Source organism: Herpailurus yagouaroundi, unplaced genomic scaffold (genome assembly GCF_014898765.1).
Source record: "Herpailurus yagouaroundi ecotype Mexico unplaced genomic scaffold, PumYag 191, whole genome shotgun sequence".
Lineage (NCBI taxonomy): Eukaryota > Metazoa > Chordata > Mammalia > Carnivora > Felidae > Herpailurus > Herpailurus yagouaroundi.
This window is the reverse complement of record NW_024412422.1, coordinates 10,039,585-10,052,120: the sequence shown is the minus strand read 5'-3', so window position 1 is coordinate 10,052,120 and position 12,536 is coordinate 10,039,585. Positions and strand designations below refer to the sequence as shown.

General features: G+C 55.5%; 1 long non-coding RNA gene across 1 annotated transcript; it reads left to right on the top strand.

Annotated features, from left to right (window-relative positions):
- Positions 1-11,885: 11,885 nt before the first annotated feature.
- LOC121010316 (uncharacterized) lies at positions 11,886-12,536 on the top strand. Its single transcript, XR_005781095.1, has 2 exons — positions 11,886-12,001; positions 12,171-12,536. It is a non-coding gene; the product is annotated as an uncharacterized LOC121010316 (long non-coding RNA).

Below are 12,536 nucleotides of genomic sequence, written 5' to 3'. Positions count from 1 at the left end.
TGTCTAAGCGTTTTAACCTCATCCATCCGCTTAAAGTTTTATTACCACCACATATACTAACTGTCATATAATAAGGAATGTATCTAGTCTTTGTCCCCAGATCCTGGCACAGAGCTTCAGAACCCCTTGGAATTATCTGATAGGAGAGTCTTTTCCATTCATAAGGAGCCCCTTCCAACCATCCCTGAGTTTATGCTAACTAGGTTTGGGCCCTCAGGTAACAGCTTCATGGGAAGGACTGTGATTAGAGGGTTGCAACCCCCAGCCGCGTCCCCCCACAACCTCCCAAGAGGAGAGGGGGCTGGAGATTGAGTTCAAGCACACGGCGAACGATTTAATTAATCGTGGCTCTGTAATGAAACTTCCAGTCCAGACTCTGGACAACAAGGCTTGGAAAGCTTCCTGGTTGGTGAACATATCAGGGTGTGGTGACGGTGCCTCCTGACTCCATGGGGAAGGGAGTTTCTGCACTTGGGACCCTTCCAGCCCTCACTTCCTGTGGCTGTTCATCTGTATCCTTTATAACAAGTTGGTGATTGAAGTCTGGCGTTCCCCGTGAGTCCTGTGAGTCATTCTAGCAGGTTATTGAACCTACAGGGGGTCATGGGAAAGCCCTGAATTTGTGGCCAAGTCCGACAGGAGTGCGAGTAGTCTGAGGACGCCTCTTGCAGCTGGCATCTGAGGAGGGGGCGGTCTTGCCGGGACCTTGCCCTCTACCCCATGGGGTCTGCACCAGCTCCAGGTGACGTCAGAGTTGGATTGACCTGCAGGACGGTCATGCCAGTGAGCCGGTATTGGGATATATCACCATTCTTGTCCCAGGACAAGGGCAAAGGAACGAGCGATGACCGAGATTGAAGAAAGAACGACCGCTGAGTTCCCACCTACGCAGTGTACAGCTAGTTACCAGACCCTTCTAGACGCCCAAACTTGCACTGGAGACATAGACAGGAGACCACAAGACCCTGCTGCATCCTCACAGAGCTTACAACGTCGCTAGAGGTGCATCACCTAAATCCCTCAAATCAAGATGAGGAACCATTGACAACCTCGAGCTAAGCGGTCGGCATGGAGTGGATTAAGGCCTGTAACCATAAGGCAAGCGACTCACAGAGTCCCAAAGGAAGGAACCACCCTGGTCCTTCTCTGCCAATGTCTTCACGGCATTCAGCAGACATTTAAGTTCATTAAGAGCAAAGAGCATTCATTCGTCACCATCAAGAAACCGACGGTCATGGGTCACCACTGGGAGGAACGAGGCGCCAACTCTTTTTTCAGAAATTGGCAACTCACGGGGGCGCCTGGGTGGCTCAGTCGGTGAAGCGTCCGACTTCGACTCAGGTCACGATCTCGAGGTTCGTGAGTTCGAGCCCTGCGTCAGGGGCTCTGGGCTGACGGCTCGGAGCCTGGAGCCCGCTTCGGATTCTGTGTCTCCCTCTCTCTCTGCCCCTCCCCCACTGGTGCTCTGTCTCTCTGTCTCTCTCTCTCTTAAAAAATAAACATTAAAAATTAAAAAAAAACAAGTGAAAGGGAAATGAGCCAAGAACATAGCAAGAATCCAGTTAGGCACAGTGCAAGGTCAAGATCCCAGGCCCGTCATCCGCTCTCAGTTTCCCTGGCAACGAGGCCCCCCACTTACCCCAAAGGAAGTAAGCGATGTTGACAAGCAGGGCAAACGGCCAAAGGCCCAGGAAGCGTTTGGGAAGAGTGTGAAAGGGAGACCACAAGTCAGGCCACCAATGGGGAGACTTTGCGGATGAAAGGACTGTCTGGGGCCTTGTCTGCCGGAGGGTTTCAGCTGCTCTGAACCGAGCTGCTCTGACCAAGGCTAAGCTTGGTCGGGTCGGAGTAGGTAAAACTTATCACTCTCGTTCTGTTTCTTGATATCGGTGCCCGCGGTGAATCTCATACAAGGAGAAGATGAAGAAAGCTTACTCTCTGTCTTTGCTGGGGCTGCCCTGGGGGAGCTGGCCTAGATCCACCCAGAGTGGGGTGTAGACCCGTGAGAGCTAGCCTGGGTCCACCCAGAGTGGGGTGTAGACCTGGAGAGAACCACTGGGAGCAGAATAGGAGGACTCCAGTAACCCAACCCGGCACGCGTGCCTCAGAGGGAGTTCCTCAGAGATGTGCTGAATCCGAGGCCTCTCTTTCCCTTTCCCTTTCCTGTGGGACCGGGATGGGGCTTCCAGGGGAGAACCTCTCGTGTTCTGAGGGACAAGGCTACAGCTGCCAGAGCAGGAAGTCATGGCCAGGAGGAGAGGAAGGGCTCAGTTGTTGTGAGATCGTATGCGGGCTGGGGGGGGGTGGGGGGCGGGGTCAGCCAAGGGGACCCTTCCCCAAGGCCTGGCCACGGCGATGGCCAGAATAATAGGAGAGCCAGCGGGGGCCACTGTGAGCTCTGACAGAGGGAAGAGCAGACCCCACCCAAACCACGGGAGGCCTGGGAAAGCCAGCATGCGTGTGGCAGGCAGAATACGAGCCCCCCAAAGACGTCCGCACCCTCCTTCCTGGAGCCTGTGAATACATAACCTGGCCTGCCAAAAGGGCCCCCGCAGATGTGACTGAGTAAAGGGTCTTGAGAGGAGGAGAGGTTTCTGGGTGCTCAGGTGGGCCCAGTCTCATCACCGGAGCCCCTACAAGCAGAGCCTTGAGGCGCCCGTAGTGTCTGACTCTTGATTTCCGTCCAGGTCATGATCTCACGGTTCGCGGGTTCGAGCCCCGCGTCAGGCTTGCACTGAGAGCACGGAGCCTGCTTGGGATTCTCTCTCTCCCTGCCCTTCTCCTGCTCATTCTCTCTCTCTCAAAATCAAAAGATAAAAGGCAGAGCACCTTTCCCACCCAAGTTGGAGCGATTCGGCTAAAGCAGCAGCAGCAGGACGGGACGGGAGTGCGTGTGGCCGGTTTGGAGATGCAGAATCATGAGTCCGCGAAGGCGGATGGCCTCTAGATGCCGCCAGTGAGCCCCGCGGACGGCCGGCAAGGAAACGGGGACCTCAGTCCCCGTTGCAAGCAGGCAACCTGAGCGCGTCTGGAAGCGGGTTCTCCGGCAGGTAGGGACACGGCCTTAGGAGACCCAGTGCAGAGACCAGCCAGGCCTGCTGGCCTTCTGACCGACAGACGGTGAGATAATGAACTCGCATGGCTTTAAGCCACTGAATCTGCGGGGATTTGTTTTGGTCGAAGCCATCTCAGGTGGCGGACGGGTAAGCAGCCGGGGACCGGGCGCCCTGGGGTCAGCCTGTACCTGCCCAGCCTGCAGCCCCGGAAGGCAGGTCACGTGGGAGAGGCACCCCTCTGGTTTCCTCCTCCGCCCTCCACACCAGATGTGGGGGAGCTCCCGCACCAGGGCGGGGAGGGAGAGCGGCTTGCTATGTGTGCCTCATTTCTTCTTGCTCCCTCCGCTCCCTCCGTTCCCCCTGCGAAAGGAAAATACTGGTTTTCTTACAGTTGTCTGTGTGATCTCACTTGGAGCGTGTCAACCCACTTGCACGGGGCGGTTTCACACTCCCGGTCAATATCGCAGGCCTGCAGGGTGTGGGACTCGGGGCAGGGGCGGGGGGCGGGGGGCGCCATCCGCCCTGAGCGGCGTCCGACCCGCTCACACCCTCACCCTCCTTCTCCTTCCTCCCGCGCCTTTTCTTTCGCGGTCCCGCACCCTTTGCTCTTTGCTGCCATCGTGTGGTGATCGGGAGAATTAACCTCGCGCGGGCGCGGGAAGCAGGAAAGTCCCAGGAACCGGTTAGGTGTGCTTTACGCCAGTGTAAAGTGCCTGGGGAGGGAGGTTCGTTTTGAACCGCGATCCAGGCAATAAGGCCTCTTTAAACAATCTGTTATTTCCACATCCCTTTCGTTAACTACTCACTAGGAGCAGAGAAGGGAAAGGCGACCAATGGCTCCGAAACAGGCCTGGGGACACTGGACAGACGCTACTGAATTAATCCGCTGAGGTATTTCTGCAATCATTCTGTGCAGTACATTCGAGCGAGAAACACGCCTTTCCCATTGACCTCGAGTGTGACCAACAGGGATGCAAGTCTTTGAGGCTGGTCGGCTTTCCCACTTTTAAGAATTCCCTATTAAAAGGTGAATGCAGGAGATCCTAAAACACTGCTGGAACTGTATTCATGGATTGGGAGGCTGAATGCTGTTCAGATGACAGGGGCGCCTGGGTGGTGCCATCAGTTAAGCATCCGACTCGATTTTGGCTCAGGTCAGGATCTCGCAGTTTACGAGTTTGAGCCCGGTATAGGGGGGCTCTGTGTTGACAGCGTGGAGCCTGCATGGGATTCTCTCCCTCTCTCTGCCCCTCTCCCATTCATGCACACACACACACTCTCTCTCTCTCTCTCTCTCTCTCTCTCTCTGTCTCCGTCTCTCTGTCCCTCCTTGCTCACACACTCTCTCTCTCAAAAAATAGACAGGGAAGCCTGGGGGGCTCAGTCGGTTAAGCATCCTACTTTGGCTCAGGTCATGCTCTCACAGTCTGTGGGTTCGAGCCCCCCATCGGGCTCTCTGCTGTCGGCACAGAGCCTGCTTTGGATCCTCTGTCCCCACCTCTCTCTGCTCCTCCCCTGTTTGTGCTCTCTCGCCGTCTCTCTCAAAAATAAATAAATAAACTTAAAAAAAAAAAGACAGGCCACCTTTTAAAATATATATACATTGTTCAGATGACAATACTACCCAAGGCAGTATACAGATTCAAAGCAATCTCTATCAAAATCCTCATGTTACTTTTTCCAGAGATGGGAAAAACTCATCCTAAGCTTCACATGGGCATTTCAAGGGACCCAGAATAGCCCATACAATCTTTAAAAATAAGAACAAAGTTGGAGGATTCATATTTCCCGATTTCAAAACTTGACACAAAGCCGCGGTAATCAGAACAGTGTGGTATTTGCCTAAGAATAGACATTCAGACCAATAGAATAGAATTGAGAGCCCAGCAATAAGCCCTCAGGTCCCTGGTCCAGTGGTTTCAACAAGGGTGCCAAGGTCATTCTGTGGAAGTCGGTCCCTTCAGCACAGGGTGCTGAGCAAACCAGAGGTATGCATACCAAGAGGAAGCTGGGCCCTTATCTTATGCCATCGACGAAAATTAACAGAACTGGTCCAAGACCCAGATTTTAGGAGCTAACACTATAAAGCTGTCAGATGAAAGCATGCACGATCTCGTATTTTGCAATGGTTTTCTTTAAATGTGACACCCAAACAGAGGCAACCGAAGAAAAAATAGATACGTCGGACTTCAGTACGTTTAAAAATTTTCGTGCGTCAAAGGACGCTATCAGAGAGTGGAAGGGCCGCCCACAGAACGGAAGCAAACATTCGCAAATCCTATCAGTGAGGGTTTCATACCCACAATATATAAAGAACTTCAACAACTCAACAACAAAAGACAAAAACCCAATTTCATGTTTTCAATTTTTTTTTTAATTTTTTTTCAACATTTATTTATTTTTGGGACAGAGAGAGACAGAGCATGAACGGGGGAGGGGCAGAGAGAGAGGGAGACACAGAATCGGAAACAGGCTCCAGGCTCTGAGCCATCAGCCCAGAGCCCGACGCGGGGCTCGAACTCACGGACCGTGAGATCGTGACCTGGCTGAAGTCGGACGCTTAACCGACTGCGCCACCCAGGCGCCCCAATTTTCGTTTATTTTTGAGAGAGAGAGAGAGAGAGAGAGAGAGAGAGACAAAGCACGGGTGGGGGAGGGGCAGAGGGAGACAGAGACGCAGCAGCCGAAGCGGGCTCCAGTCTCTGAGCTGTCAGCGCAGAGTCAGACGTGGGGCTTGAACCTACGCACTGTGAGGTCATGACCCCATCCGAAGTTGGACGTTCAACCGACGGAGCCACCGAGGCGCCCCCGCAAAAAACAATTTTAAGACAAAAAAAAAAAAAAAAAAAAAAAAACCAAAAAACAAAAAAACAAAAACCAAAACGAACAAAACAAAAAAACCCCAAGGAAACAAAAACAAAACACACGTGTAGGGGAGGATGTGGAGAACCGGAAACCATGCACCGGCTGGCAGGATTGTAACGTGGCCCGGCCGCTGGGGAAACCGTTTGACACGTTCTCCAAAAAGCGACACACAGAATCACCCCATGACCCAGCAATTCCGCCCCTCGGCATACACCCCAAAGGATCGGCAACGGGCATTCAGACAGATGCCTCACGCACAGAAATATCCCCAGCAGCGTGGTTCCCGGCAGCCCAAAGGTGGAAACGAGCCACGTGTCCACCAACAGACAAACGGATGAGCGCACCGTGGGCTCGCCATGCAGAGGAATCGTCGTCAGCCGGAGGAGGAAGGAAGCGCGGAGCCGTGCGACATCGGCAGGCGGACCTCGAAAACAGTCCGCCAGGTCGGCGGAGAATAGGCCAGAAGGCTGACCGTGGCGCGGTTTCACTTACGCGCAATACCTACAAAAGGCAAGTTCGGAGACAGGAAGTAGATACGGGGTTGGCAGGAGCTGGGAGGAAGCCACAGATGAGGGTTATCACTTGAGGGGGCCAGAGCGTACGTCCGGGACGACGAGAACGTTTTGGAAATCAAGGCGATGGTTGCAGAGGTTGGTGTGAGCCGCGACGAGTAGCTGTGCACTTGAAAGCGGCCAAAATGTCTGTTTTACCGCCCTGAGAAAATAATAAACAGATGCAAACACAACTGGGAAAAAGACTGTTTCGACGGAGCCACTTGAAACAAGAACCCAAACTCTCCTACTGATTGGGGAGGAGAGGACAGGCTTGATTGTGAGGCTGTCTTGAAAAACAAGAATGAAGACGAGCTTACGTGACATTTAATGCGCCCCACGTTGTGTCCCAGTTCGTCACTAACTCTTAAAGAGAGGCAGGATCAAGTGTTCTTTCCTCCATGTTCCCAATAAAATTCTGTCTCCCACTTAGAGACAGGTAAGCCTGGGGGCGCCCAGGTGGCTCAGTTGGTTGAGCGTCTGACTTTGGCTCAGGTCATGATCTTATGGTCCGTGAGTTCGAGCCCCGTGTCGGGCTCTGTGCTGACAGCTCAGAGCCTGGAGCCTGCTTTGGATTCTGTGTGTGTCTCTCTCTCTCTGCCCCTCTCCCACTTGCCCCCCCCCCCCGTCTCTCAAAAATGAATAAACATTTTAAAAAATGATAAAAAAAAAAAAAAGAGAGAGAGACATGTAAGCCTGAACACACAGATACATCCTAGTGTTAGGCCTGGGGGCATATTTGAATACAGACTAATTCCTTAAGACTCCAGTCACTGGTGAATGCTCTTCCATCTAGAAGCTTCTGCTCTGATAAGATCGTAAATACACGGAGAGCGGAAGAAGCCGTGGACTCAAAGGAACGGTCACCTTAGCTCTGCTCGTGGTGAGCGGTCACCTTAGCCTCACCTTAGCCTCATGATCTGCAGAGGCCAGCGCAAAATAAAAATGCAAGACCCCTTGCCCAAAACACATGAAGAGTTTCAAGACTTCATGAAGTCTTCGAGACTAGGACATCAGAGCATTGAACCACGTACAGTTCCGAGCGAGGGGCCCCCACAGCCGGCCCCGTCTGTAGCTGAGAACTAGCAGGTGGCAAACAGCTGCTGAGAATCTCGGGTTGCGGCCGGAGGTACAGAAGAGAGAAGACGCAGGTGGGTGGCCCCCAGGTGCCAGCGGGGGCGGCCTAGCCAAGGCAGGCCAAATGGACCAAACACACCGTGCCGCACCCCCGTCCCCAGTCTGCATTCGGCCAAGGCCACGCGGGGCTCAGCTCTGTGCATCCTGTCTGCTAAGGAAGCTGCCCAGCGTTCCTGTGTTCTGTGTGCCTGGCACGGAGCTCTTCCTTGGCCATTTCATTGGACTCTTGCCTACATTCCCTCCGTCCGACAGAGGGGGAAACTGAGGCTCGGAACTGCTCTCTTGCCGGAGGCCCCCGCCCAGGTCGTGGCCAGGAGGCATTCTCAGGCTCACACCCAGGGCCCCACGGGTGGGGACTCTATACTCCCGGAGTCCTGCTGTCCTCCCCTTGCCTTTGCGGGGCTCCTGAAGGCAACAGAAGGCTCCACGTCCTTCTCCCCGCTCCCTGCTCACATCCTCCAGGCGTCCTGCAGTAAACAGCCCAGACAGGCCCAGTGCCTAAGCAGAAACGCCATCGGCAAACCCCGCTATCTCAAAGCTGCTCCGAGTCGAAATGTCCCTGCTGATGGGCCAGGCTCGCCTCACCGCTCAGCTTGATTTAGGAGCCTGGAGAAGGAGGCTCTGTTGCTGCAGTATGAAGCAGGCAGGAGGGGAAGGGACCCTGCTGCTGGCTCTGTCTGGCCCCCGGGGGAAAGGACATTCTCAACCACCGGCCACCAGGTACCGAGCACCGCTCCCCTCGGGCCAAGAAATGAGGTAAGCGCCTTGTCACCCTAAGGCCTCAGCACTGCCTTCTGGGCTGGATACCGCCGTTCCCATTTTACAAATAAGGAAACTGAGGCCCGGGGCGCCTGGGTGGCTCAGTCGGCTGAGCGTCCGGCTTCGGCTCAGGTCATGATCTCACGGTTTGGGAGTTCGAGCCCCGCGTCGGGCTCTGTGCTGACAGCTCGGAGCCCGGAGCCTGTTTCGGATTCTGTGTCTCTCCCTCTGCTCCTCCCCTGCTCATGCTCTGTCTCTGTCTCTCAAAAGAAATAAATAAACTTTTAAAAAAGTTTAATAAAATAAAACAAGGAAACTGAGGCCCGGGGAAGTCACTTCCCTGGCCCAAGGGCCTGCAGCCAGTAGGTGGGCTGGTGGGATGTTACCCCGGGGCCGGTCTGCCTCCAGATGTTAAGCTTTTAGCCCCTTGACCGCAGGAACTCCTGAAAACCCCGCTTTGGGGGGCTAGCGAACCACTGTGGATCTCCACTCGCACAGAGCAAAGGTTCCAACGGCCACGGGTGATCAAAAGCCACAGATTCTCCTCGAGTGGCAACAAACTTACTTCCCAGCTGAGCTTTGAACCCAGGCTGCAGCCCCCACTCGACCTGGGCCAGGTGGCCGCCCCCGCAGCTACAATGACCCAGGCCCCGGGGAAAGACGCCCACCCACAGGGGTCACCGATGCCACCCAAGAGCCCGGCAGATTCCCTCAGCTGCAGCTCCCAGGGCCCCCCGCCGATTCACCCCACCATCGGGCGTTGTTGCCTAAAGTGAAGATTCTAGCCTCATGACTCTCATGATTTGAACGTAGTGATGAGTAAACGCGGTATTTTTTTGACGTGGCTCCGACAGGCGAAATGTGATATAAACCATCTGCGACCTCCCCTGATGCCACAGTCTTAACCCGCTACACTCACGTCTGTGCTATGTCGCCCGTAGCGGACAGAAACGCCACACTGCAGTTAGCGGTAAATGAGAGTAAAGATGTGTTTTCCGATCCAAGTTCAAGGGGTCAGTGGACCCGGTCGCCAGGGTCTCCAGGTCGACCAAACCTCAACGAATCGCCCCACTTCTGCCCCATCCTCCTTTCTCCAGACGAAACCTCGATTCCATATCCCAGCCTGAAAGTTGAAGAAACCTGGGCGCCCTGCAAGGTTTCTCCCTGGCCACGCCCGGGATCATCACAGACGCGCGTCTCTGTCCAAGGCTGCGGTTGCTAGTCCCCTCCTCCCTGAAGCCTCCTGTCCCCTCGGGCTGCATCAGGTGCCTCCTCTGTCCCTCCCCAGGCTCCACCCCCCCCCCCCCCCCCCCGGGCGACCCCCACCCCGAGGCCGGCGCCCCGGGGGGGGGCCCGGGGGGGGGGGCGGGGCCCCCCCCCCCCCCACCCCCCGGCCCCCCGGGGGGGCACCGGGGGCCCCCCCGGCCCCCCCCCGGCCCCCCCCCCCCCCCCCCGCCACGTGTCACTTCCAAGACGAGAGCCGGTCACGATGGAGGAAAGCCGTCCGGTGTCTCTCTTCCCCGCACCGCGCCCAGCACGGGGGACGCGTGCTGTCCACGGAGGGAGGAGGGGTGCGCGCCCTCAGCAGCCTTCAGGCGAGCGAGAGGCAAGCCGTGAGTGTGTTCAGCCCCCGTGATTCCAGATTTGTCTGTTGTGGCAGCTGGGGTTGAATACCCTGACACTTGCCCACCCCAGAGGTAGACGGGGAGTGACAGGAGGTCATGCTTTCGTGACTGCATGAGTAAGTGCCCGCGTGCATAAAGCTGGCCAACACCTACGGCAGTTACTATGAACCAGACATTGTCCCGAGAACCCTACATTCATTCAGCCACCTGGTCCTCACGCGCCACACCGATGGGACAGGTGTTTTCACTTTACGGGTGAGAAAACAGAGGCGCAGAGAGGTGCAGTAACTTGCCCCGGGTCACACAGCGAGGAAGGGTGGAAGCCAGGACTTCAACGCAGACCCCAGACTGTGAGACCCGCGGGCCCATCCCTTCCCTAAAGATGGCAAGTGCGGGATCCACGGACACACTGCCGCTGGCGTGAGCAAGGCCACGTGGGATCCGTCAGTGACGGAAACTGCGGTGGCCCTGCTGGGAAGGGAAAGGGGGCAGCGTGGGGGCTCAGAGGTCTCAGCCACTCCTCACCGGGTGACGGTGATAGGCTGAATAGTGGGGCCAAGTTGTCCGCATCCTGAACCCCACGATCTATGAATATGCAACCTTACACGGTGGAAGGGACCCTGTGATGCGGTCAGGGCTCTTGAGAAGGGGCGGGGGGGGGGGGAGACCTAAAGGAAAGTGTCCTGTAAATGAGAATCGGATTTTTCACCCCATTTCGGTGTATCCTCGACCTCTCTCTCTCTGGCTGGTAGCTTTGGGGTCAAAAGCCCCTCCTCCTCTCCCCTTCCACCCCCGCTTCCGTGCTGGGAAAGTCTCCCGATATGTCTTCCGTGGTCTCCCCCTGCAGACTCGGCTTCTAGATGAATAGCAGGTGGCCGGCCAGGTGCCGGCGGGTTGGCCAGAGCCCAGGCCGGGCGGCCGTGGGTCAGAATCAGATTGTCACGCCAGAGAGGACAACAGCCGGTGGCGGCCACTTCCTCGTCTGCAGCTGGGCCGCCCCGCCTCCCTGACCAGGTGGAGACCTCCAGATAGCCTGGTAACCACCAAGGGCACTGGGCAAGCCAGGAAAACTAATCCCGCTGAGGAGACCCAAGCCAGCCCTCTCCATGCTTGTCTTCCTCTGTGGGACCCTTGCCTCTACCAAGTTCAGCCGTCATCCGTTGTTCGCCCCCCAAGTACGTGATGAAGTTCACAGCATTAAGTACCCGTCAGCACTGTTGGTTGCCCACCCGGCAGTCACTTCCCCCTTCTTCCTTGCTCCCCAAACCATCCACCCAGTCCCAGGGGATGCGTCTTGATTGGTCTAAGCCAGTGCCCTCTTGCCAGTGATTGGTCTAGAGGTGGGCATGTGACCCAGGCTTGGCCAATTAAACAGCAAGGGAAGTCTGCTAAGGGACTCTGGGAAGACTGTCTTCCTCTTATTCAGAGAGAGACGGGCCGGGAAAAGAGTTTTTTAATCTTCTTTCTCCCCTCCTGCTCTGGACACTGTTGTCTGAGGTTGTGATTTCTGGGGCTACGATGCCCAGATGTTTGGATCCCCCAGTCTAGATGTGGCTGTGAAGGCGTTTTTAGATGTGATTAGCATTGACATAAGTAGACTGATTAAGCAGATTGCCCTCCTTAATGAGGGTGGGCCTGATCCAATCAGCTGAAGGTGGGGGGGTGGAGAGAGAGGGGGGAAGGCAAATATGGTAAAAATGTTAACATGTGAAGAATCTGGGTGAAGGGTATACAAGAATGTATTACATCCTTCACAATTTCTCTGTATGCCCCGAATGAATTTAAAATAAAAAGTTAACCCCCCCCCCGAAAAGGGGGGGAGGTGGAGGAGGCAGACAGGTTCAAATTTGGTTTCTCTCATGTAATGCCTGGGCTTTCCATGGGAACCCAGGACCAGAGTACCAGCTCCTGGAAGCCCAGAAGCCACCTCGGATCAGTTACAGTCCCTCTCGTACTCAACATCGGAGCCTCCCTCGTGTTTCCTTCGGGAAAATCTGGATTTTCGTAGGTGAGACTCGCGAAGCTCGGTGCGCTCATGTCACCCCAAGAGGGGCCACTAGATTCAAACCCCGGCTGTACCAGTTAGTGGCCATGTGGCCCTGAGGCAGCCCTTGAGTTTTCTGCGCCTCAGTTTCCTTATCTGGAAAACGAGGATAATGATAGCACCTCTCTCGTAGGAATGTCTGTGAGGAGCAGAGGGCGGTGCCCACACAGGGATGATGCTCTGTGACCGCCAGCTGTCCTCGTGACCCTGGGCTGGAGAGTCACACGGACCCAAGTTCGAACCGTCGACGTGCCTAACATTTGCTGGCTGATAGCGCTCAGTCACTTGTCCCTTCCAACCGCGGTGTCCTCATCCGTAAATGTGGACAAGCACTGACGCTTTCACCAGCAGGGTCCGGTGAGGATTGGATCGTGACAGGGATGACATAGGCACTTAGCCCGGTGCTGGGCACACAGTAAGCCCTCACTGAAGGGTCGGGAGAAACAACTCCCTGGAACACCCACCAGGATGGCTACTATCAAAAAAAAAAAAAAAAAAA